General features: G+C 39.5%; 1 non-coding gene across 1 annotated transcript; it reads right to left on the bottom strand.

Moving 5' to 3' along the window:
• Positions 1–9,170: 9,170 nt before the first annotated feature.
• On the bottom strand, positions 9,171–9,277 carry LOC131244810 (small nucleolar RNA R71). Its single transcript, XR_009170583.1, has one exon. It is a non-coding gene; the product is annotated as a small nucleolar RNA R71 (small nucleolar RNA).
• Positions 9,278–10,123: the final 846 nt, after the last annotated feature.

The raw sequence follows: 10,123 nt of genomic DNA on the forward strand, positions 1-10,123 counted from the left end.
CCACATTTACTCCAATCCCAAAATTACTACTCTTGTAATTTTGGCTTTCACTATTTCAATATTTTCACAGGTTCACCTTAACACCTCTTACAATTATTGTGATTTTCATGGACTATCACAAATCAAACCATAGAGATTTCTGGGCTATCTAAGAAAAACCCAAATAAAGAATATAGTTGACAATTGTACTTATCTTCAAATGACGATTTGAAGATGTAGTCAAAGCTTGAAGCAACGATCTTCTTTCTTAAGTGTCGAGGAGGCAATATTTGCTCAACCAGAAACATATAGGAATCTAATGTATTTAAATAAAATGGAAATCCCAATGTTGCATATTCAATTCTCCGTTTCTCAAGAGGACTATAGATTACTCTCTAAAATATATTTGAGATTAGCTTGAGAAAGTGAATTGAATAAGGTAAATGAAATTTATAAATACCACAAAATAGCTTTACGAGGACTTGAGCTTCTCTCTTACTTGCAGAAGGTTTTTAAGTGAATTTTGTTGTAGAATAGAATGAGAGAAGGTTTCTATTTATAACCAAAGTATTTAGAAATTCAGTTACCCTATAAATAGGTTCAGCTGGCCAAATTCCAACAATTTTATTCCAATGGCTATCGGATTGCACGGGATAAGATTTATCCAAAATTTAGCTGGCCCAAGACAAAATCCAACTGGCCAAATTCCCTCGAAAATTCGAGAATCCTTTGTTGAAAAATGATCCAAACTTTTCTCGGGCTAGCCGAACCTAAAATTAGGCTGGCCAAATTTGCAACAAAATTTTCAAATTTTCAAATCTGAAAAAATTGTCCGTACTTGAAGTTAGGTTAGCCGAAGTAAGTTGGGCTAGCTGAACCTAAAGTTAGGTTGGCCGAACTTCGGTGAACTTATACTGAAGTTAACCCATTTTAAACATATTTCGAAAGCACCTAACCTAGGGTCTTTCTAGGGTCATTCTACCTGGTGGTTGGCCTATATAGAGATATTCTAATATTGATAGACTTGAAATCAAGTGACATCATTTAAGTCTTGAGATATTGTTGAGCCGATCTTCATGAGATGTCATAGATTGTTGTAGTGTACTTACGATCTAACCGGTATCTTTGTCTACAAAATTTTACAACATTATATGTGCTATAAATATAAGCACTTTCAAATGCCATTAACGGTGGTCTTCTTCTCCGCCACTGTCGTAACCCATGCTGAGTTGCTGAGCAAGCTCATATGAGTTTCAAGCCAAGTCTGGGTGAGTTCAGACTCTAATAGTCATTGCAAAAGAATCACAAAAAGAAGAGAAAGGAAAGAGAAAGAAGAAGAAGAAGAAGAAGAAGAAGAAGAAGAAGAAGAAGAGAGAGAGAGAGAGAGAGAGAGAGAGAGAGAGAGAGAGAGAGAGAGAGAGAGAGGTTTTGTTAGTTCGAATCCACCTCTGTCGAGTGACTCGTGCGAGTCATTAGGTGAGTTGGGATATCTGGACCAAGTCCAAACTTTATAAAAGTAGAGAGAGAGAGGAGAAGCAAAAGTAAAAAAGGAAGAAGAAGGAAGAGAGGAGAGGGTTGCTGGTTCGAATCCTCCCCTGTTGAGTCAGCTCGACCTTTCTTCACTGAGTCGGGTTAGGTTGAGTCAGGCCGAGTTTCGACCCTATCTAGTCAAGTAGAGAGAGAGAGAGAGAGAGAGAGAGAGAGAGAGAGAGAGAGAGAGAGAGAGAGAGAGAGAGAGAGAGAGAGAGAGAGATCAGTAGAAGTGTACGGAAGAGGATCTAGGTGTAGTTCTCGTTCTAGAGTTACGCCATCACCAACTAAATTAACTCAGTTTTCATCATTGAGTATAAACCAGAAATAGTTCTAGAAGTCGAGTTTGTGACTCACTTTTTTGACTCAGTAGGGGATCTAGGTTGGTCCCTGGGCCTTGTGTGATTCCAACTCATTGTTGGGTCTTTCGAGAAAGGGATGGACGAAGAGAAGAGAAGAAAGAAAAATAGAAAATGAAGAGAAGACAAGTGTGTGGTGCAGCTGCGAAGTCAACTCGGCTTGACTAGGGTTGAGTCAGTGGTGTTGGTTTGCATCTGGTCTGGTTCAATTCAGTTTAGGTTGTGGGCAAATCTATCGATGAATGGTTTCGAGAGCTACTCCCAGTTCTTGATCCGGTGGCAATCCAAGGAAGTGCACCAATCTAAGGCATCACCTTTCAAAGATTTTTAGAATTGATGGATGAGCACTCCTTCATTCCCTGCCAGTACGTTTAGTTCCCCATAAAATGCTTTAAGATATGCCGTAGGACATCCATTGTCGTCGTATCTCTTGAACTAGGGTACCTCGAAGTTCTAAGGTACTTGTGCACCTGGGAAGAGTCATAAGTCCTTGAATTTCATTAAAGGGAGATCAACCCCTTGCTGTCTTTGAAGCTTATTTTGCATAGTTTTGGGATGCTCCCGCAACTCCTCTATTCCTGTGCAACTCATTCGAGGAATTGCTGTCTCTCACGACAAGGCCTATTCCGCTTCTTCAGCATAGTGATCGATTTTTTCGATCCTATGGTTCCCATGAGGGGGAGCTTGTTGGAATGTAACGTGTTCCATTTGTGAAAAATTGAAATTGAAAAGCACTCCCAGTCGGGGAAGCTGCTGCTTGAAATTGATTTGAAATCCTTATTATAGGATGTGCTAAAAATTGACTAGAGACCCTGTTTGTAGGATTAGCTTAAAATTGAACTAGAAATTGACTGGAGACCCTGTTTGTAAGATCGGTTTAAAACTATGCTGGAAATTGACTGGGATCCTCGGCTGTGAAGTTGTCCTAAAATTGACTGGGATCATGTTTGCAGGATCGGTTTGAAACTAATTGGAAATCCCAGTTGCAGGACGTGTTAGAAACTGATTGGAAGCCCCGACTCTGAGGCTGTTTTGGAATTGGTTGGGAATCTTGATTGTGGGATTGTTTTGAGATTGACTCCTGGCTGCAGGAGGGTATTGAAAGAAGTGCCCCATGATCGAGGGCTGCACTAGCTAGTGTCGGGGGTCCTATGCAGAGTCCAACAGTTGTGCTTGATTTGAACTAGAGGTTAAAAGGAGCTGGTGAGTTGATTGTTGTTGTTGTTGAACTGGACCATTGTGGTTGTTGGTTGCAGCAGCTTGCACTTGCATGAATTGCCAGACCATGTCTTGGATTACTTTTATGCCTTGTGTCAATTCCTGGATGTTGGCAATTGGCGTGACTTATGCCTATTGTAGCTGTGTAGGTTGGGCTTCTACGAGATCGAAAACATGGAAGGGTTGAACATCTTCCTCGTAATTATCCATAACCACTTGTGATTTGGTGCAGATTATGCCACAATAAGGGAGACTTTTTTTAGGACAACCGACTCCTAGAGGTGCAATTTTTTATTCTTTCTAGTATGAATGTTGATGTAGATGCAAATGCAAATGCAAATGTGCGAGAACCGGTAGTCCTCAGGAATTCGTAAGTTCTTATTTTTCAAGTCTGATTGTGATAGTGTGGCCAGTTCATCCCCCATAGAGTCATCATTCTATGGATGCTGAGGACTAATTTTCTAAGGGACAGAAGATCAACTCTCTTTTCCATTGCTTGCCTCACTCTAGGGCTTTCGTTATGAGGTAAAAAAGGTGTAATATTTTACCAGAGTTGCCACTAACCAATTATTACGATTCTACAGTCAATTAGACCCTATAAAAATACTTAGGATTGAGAACACGAAGATCCTTAATGCTAAGATGATTTGTGAGTTCACATTTTGGAGATTTTAAGTAAGGGACCGCGGTTACAGAGAGGGAAGGTGTTAGGCACACTCTGCCCTTACGGATGTACGATCTATACTTCACTAGATATGACTAATTTTTGAGGAATAAGACTAGTTTTCGCATGTAGAAAATGTAATGCGATGCAACGATAATGATGATTAATCGATCCAAATTTCTAATGGGTAAGATCTGATTATATCGGCAAGCCGCAGAGCATACGTTCAAAATGATCGAGTGCAAGGTGTAAAGTGTTAGTACATTGATTTTTGTACCCTATTTGTTAATTATGTGAGTCATTGTGTCATATAGTCAGTTGAGCCTTTGGAAAGTGAAGACCAAAGATATAAGAAAAGACGGAGCATCAAGGAGCATATAACAAATAAATGAGGTGCCTTGGTGACCCTAACCCTTGACCCAAAACAACTTTAGACCTTTAAATGATCTAGGCTTAATAGGAATACTTAATTGATCATTAAAAAATCAAGAGAAACATGATAAACAAGGCTAGAAGAGGTGTGAATCTACTATGTAAAAGTCAGCCTAAAACAGTAGTTTTCGATAAGTCTTCGATGGCATTGAGCTGCCATCGAAGTGGCATCGATCGAGAGTCAAAACTGTCCAGCAAGATTTGACATTTTGTTTTGATTTTCTCGATGGCATCGAGGTACCTTTGATGGCATCAAAGTATAAGTTTGATGACATCGAATTACCCCTCAATGACATCGATTAAGAGATAGATAGTCCAACAAGAAATCGGATTTATTTATCACTTTCACAATGGCATCAAGGACACCTTTGACATCAAATGGTAAGTTTAATGACATCAAAGGACGTCCGTTGATATTAAAATTGATTCAGATATGTCCAGCGATAAATCAACACAAATATCTAGATTCATCGATGACATCGAGGAAAGCTTCGATGACATCGAAGCTATCTTCAATGACATTGAAGGACCTTCGATGACATTGAAAATGCCGTTTTTTGCCAGTTTTTTTTTTTTTTTTTTTTATATCATTGGAGCTCGAACTTTTTATAAAGGGCAATCGGTTTTTGGGCATTTAGATGGATTTTTGGAGCAACAGGAGGTAGGATGATTCCACATTCATATCCCTCATCCCTAACCTCTATTCCATTGAGTTCTAAGTAATCTCCATTGAGATTACAATTCTAATGAGGATTTCGGCAACCCGCGATCTGTTATCGGCATTTACGCACAACCTTGAGTTGTATCCTGTATTCCAGAGTCGGCTTGACCTGAGACTTGTACCCTAGCGACCGTGTCATCACTGCGGTTCCAATGTCGTGTCTCGTGCACCGAGGTAATACCCAGGTTAGGAGATGTGGGCCCCGTTCAGTTTGAGAAAAACGCCGTGCATTTGCGAACCCAAGACAATCTTTCAAATCAATTACATCACATCCCATCAATCACCTCACATGTCAAGTACAACACCCCATCCCCAAGCAACCCATCCCCTACATGTCAAAGTACACATCACCCATCACCCATCACTCACTCACCCATCCCTCTCCCTTACAACCCTCTCTCTCTCATCTCTCTCCCTCATTCTCCAACCAACCCACATCCAACATTTTCATGGGAGAGAGAAGTTAGTCTGGCCCACCTCTATACCACTTAATCCCACCATCCAAAGTCCATGTCAACTGTTGAAATTCGTCCATTGGAGCTCTAGGATGCTTTGGCGGAAGGAGGAAAAGATCATAGGTGGGTGATTTTATAAATTTTCAACCATTGATTATTGTGTATCTGAGGGCCCACTTGTGATGGGACCCATCTTGATGTATGCCTGTTAAGGGTTAATATTTCATATCAAACCTAGTTATTGCCTAGATTTATGAACATGATACTATTTAACAGCCCGATTTACTTGTGTTTGTGTTGCAAGGTGACTTTAAGAGCCTGAACTGAAAAAGGGTGCTAAATGCATGGATTGACGCTTTGACTTCACCAAAGCATGAGACAGACCCCAGGGGACCAAGATCGACGAATTTACATGCCAGAGATCCACGAAAATCAAGAAATTGAAGCTCAAGTGGCCCGAAATTGGTCTATAATGTAAGATCATAGGGTTCCCGTCATCTGTTCGACTTGAAACTTCATACATGGCCAAGGGACCACAAATTAACTATACACTTTGAATTTCAGTCTCAGATTATTGTACAAGAGGCCCAATAGCAAGATCAGCCCACAAATCGTTAAAATGGGGCCCACCTGATCTTTGGATATGCTTTAAAATTTGGTCTCAATCCTTAAAATGAGATGAAAAAATGGATGGACGGGGCAGATTTCTACTGAACATCACAGTGGACCCCACGTGCGACATGTGTGTACATAGCACGTTCACACGCGAGTCGCACCGGACTGGGACTCCCAGTCAAAGTTGGCTAGCCCTACTTCCTTCCGCACCAAAAAAGCGGACGGACCAGTGTCCACCGGTCTCTCTCAGTGGGGCCCACTAATCATTCAATTCACCAATCTGAACCGTTCATTCATCCCGTGGGATAGTTACAACCCTCGCCTAGGTGAAATTTTAGTCCCATGTACACACACACAGGCAGATTGCATGTAAACGTAGGAATGGACGGTGGGAACAAAGATCACATGGGCCACACTGAATCCAACATGAAGCCAGCCATTTCTTACTTTTTTCGATGTTATTACAATGGACGGAGTGGATTTCGTAGAAATTGAAAGGAGTGGGTCCCACCGACAGCCAGCGCAAGAAGCGCTGGCTCCGTTTCATAGTCTATAAAATTCAGACGCCGTGGGCCCTTTTGTTCTTCTGATCACCATCGGATTGATGATCCAGACCATCCACATGCTTCAACAGATGGCCATAGCCCTAGCCAAGGTGTCAGAATCAACAAATATGTTGATTTGACGCCACAAAATCAAATCAAACGGAGGCTGTTTTGCTGCGAAAAACAGAGATCGCCGTCCGATTTCTGCTCGTAAAACTTCCACATGGAGTGCAAAAGCTCCAGCCACTACCTCGGGCACTCCAGCCGGTCTTTGCTGCCTATAAAAAGGGAGAGAGAGAGGCGTAGTAAGGGGGAGTCAGGCTGGGAACGTGAAGATCCAGAGGAGGCAGCTGTGGAGAGAGAGAAAGATAGAGAGTTGTTTCTTTTCCTTTTCTTTTTATTTCATTCTGTTTTGTTTAAGGGATCTAGTCCAACCATGTTGGGCTGAACCTCTTAGCTAGGGCTAAGAGGTGAACCCTATAGTGTGATGGGATTGATTTTACTGCTTTGATTCATGTTACTTGAACTTTCTTGGGTTATAGTTTGATTAATAGGAATGCTTTTAGTTTTTAATGGTTTGTTGTGACTGAAATTACAATAAATCTGCAATGGCTTTGGGTATTTCTCTCTCCCTTTTATGTTTATGACGTCAAGAAGCCCTGTTGTTCACCATCGCCTCCTGGGCATGGTCGGATGGCGGTACCCTTCCTAACTTTCATACATTATTGATTGGTTGGTAATTAATTTAATTCTGTTGTTTATTTTGTCTCATGGGCATGATTTAGTGATGGAATCCATTCTAATTCATATACCTTTCATCTCTTGAAAACTATATCAAAGGAAGTTCAGTTTGATATTCATGGTTACACCCTTTAACTGGACGAAGAGGGGACTCTAAGTCCAGTTGAGTTCCTGAAACAGGCATAAGATCTCCCTGATCTCTATAAGTGGATCCTCTGAATCCCTAGTTTCCTTTTCCTGAATCTCTTAAGTTTTAGATAATTATTTCACAATTATTCTCTAAATTCCATTTGATTTAGTTTATATCTTAGTCTAGTTCTAGTTAGTTTCAGATTACGTACAGGTATCAGTCCCTTGGGATTCGACCTCGATCTCACCGAGTTTATTACTACATCATAACCCTATACTTGGGGAGTGAACAAGTTTTTGGCGCCGTTGCCAGGGATTGACGGTTGTGATTCTCTGAAATTAATTAGGTTTAAAATTAGTTTAAGATTAGGATTTTACTAACTTTAGTTTTAGATTTTTAATTGATTTCTAGAACTAACTTGTTTTCCTGTTTTGTAGGATCCTGATATAAACTTCTAAATTGGTAATCCCTTTCTAATTCCTCTACTTTTTCTATTTTTAGAATTAGGGTTTGAGTTTTAGAAATTTTCTAATTCTAGTATTTTTCTATTTTTAGGAAATAGTTTATTTTTAGAAACTTTCCTCTTTTGTTTTTAGAAACTAGGTTAGTTATTTCCCTTTTTAGAAATTCTTTCTGATTTTAGAAAGTAACTCATCTTTCCTTTATTTTATTTTTAGAAACTTTCTAATTTTAGGTTTAGATTTTCTATTTTAGAAACTTTCTAATTCTGGGTCTTATTTTTAGAAACTAACTTTCTATTTTTTTTTTGTAACTTTCTAAGTCTAACTCTTTTAGAATTTAACTTAGTTTCCTAATTTATCTTTAGAAATTCTCTACTTGTAGACTTTTTGTTTAGAAACTAACCTTTCTATTTTGTAGGCTTTTAAGATAGAAATTTCTAATTCGGTAAGCTCTTTCTCTACTCTCTATTTTTCAGATCTCTTTTAGGAACTTACTTTCTAGTTTAGGACTTTCCTAATTTATTTTAGAAATCTCCACTTTCTTTTAGGAATTCCTTCTTTTAGAAATCAGTTTACTGCTATCTTTCTTTTTAAGGATTTTTCTTCTCTTTTTAGAATCTAACTTATTTTGTTTTATTTTGCAGGTTTTTAACCTTGGGACTCCAATTTGGTAACTTCTTTCCAACCCTCTCTTTCTTTTTAGATTTTCTTTTCCTTTCTTAGGATTAGGTTTCGAATTTGATTGAGGGCTGTAAGTGTTTCATGCCCAAGTGGGCCCGTGACAACACTTGACGTCTCTTGACTGAAGGAGGATTGGTTGAAGGGTTAACTATCTATTACAGGACTAAACACCACTCGAAATCCCTTGAGTTAATTGAAGTGATGGCTGAGAACCAACCTCTTCTACCTCAACCCAGGGTGGAAGACATTCAGGATGAGAATGAGGTGCATCAAGCACCCCCGCCTCGTACTTTATGAGATTATTTACAACAAGCGGGGGTAAGTACGCCCTCATGCATGATTTTTTCTGAAAATACAGGACATATGGACATCAAGCCAGGGGTTATCCAACTCCTTCCTAAGTTCCATGGGCTTGAATTTGAAGAACCATATCTACATTTGAAAGAGTTTGATGAGATCATAACTACTTTATATTTTCAAAATGTGTCTGAGGACATAGTCAGGTTGAGACTCTTTCCTTTTTCCTTGAAGGAGAAGGCTAAGATGTGGTTACATTCACTGCGTCCTAGATCCATTGGCACATGGAATGATATGCAGAGGAAATTTATAAAGAAATTTTTTCCACATCATAAAACGATTACCCTTAGAAAAGCAATCATCAACTTCACCCAAAAGGAGGATGAAACATTTTACCAATGTTGGGATAGGTTCAAGGATTTGGTCAGTTCATGCCCACAACACGGCTTTGAAACGTGGCACATTACAAATTTTTTCTATGATGGACTGACATTTTTCATGCGCCAAATGGTTGAGACAATGTGTAGTGGAGAATTCATTAATAAAAATGTCGATGAGGTATGGGATTACCTCGATAGTCTTGCTGAAAAAACACAATCATGGGATTATTACCCAAAATCGAACACCACGTCTAGGGGCCAACTCAATTAAAGGAGAAAGGTGGATTGTATCTCTGGAAAGAAGAGGATGATCTCAAGTATAAAGTGATTATGCTCATAAGAAAAGTTGACGCCATAGAAGGAAAGAAGGATAAGGTTAATGAAAGTGTTTGTGGTATATGTGATTGCAACATTCATACAACTGAAAATTGTCCTACGATACTCGCCTTTTGAGAAGTGTTGAATGAAGAATCCAATGTTGTAAATAATTATCAAAGACCTTTCAATGGACTAACCTCTAATACGTAGAATCCTGGTTGGAAAAATCATCCAAACTTTAGTTGAAGAAATGGACAAACTGTTACCCTTCAAGGTTTCTTCAATCAAAATCCAAATCAGGGGAAACCTCAAGAAGAACTGGTTCAAAATTCCATGCAAGAGCTGACCCATGCAATGCAAGATTTTATGCAAAAGATGGATTCACGTATGACGGTTATAGAAAAGGGGATGCTTCCTGCACAACCGCTCCCCAATCCTAAACCGCATTACGAGATAAGTGATCCCAGCTCTTCAAATCAAATGGGGCACGCTAAATCCATCACCACTCTTAGGAGTGGGAAGATCATTGATAAAACTCTTCTGGTTAGGCCCGAAAAGCCTCAAGAACTAGAAGAGGACAACAATAATGGATCTAGT

The sequence above is a fragment of the Magnolia sinica genome, chromosome 4 (genome assembly GCF_029962835.1).
Source record: "Magnolia sinica isolate HGM2019 chromosome 4, MsV1, whole genome shotgun sequence".
Lineage (NCBI taxonomy): Eukaryota > Viridiplantae > Streptophyta > Magnoliopsida > Magnoliales > Magnoliaceae > Magnolia > Magnolia sinica.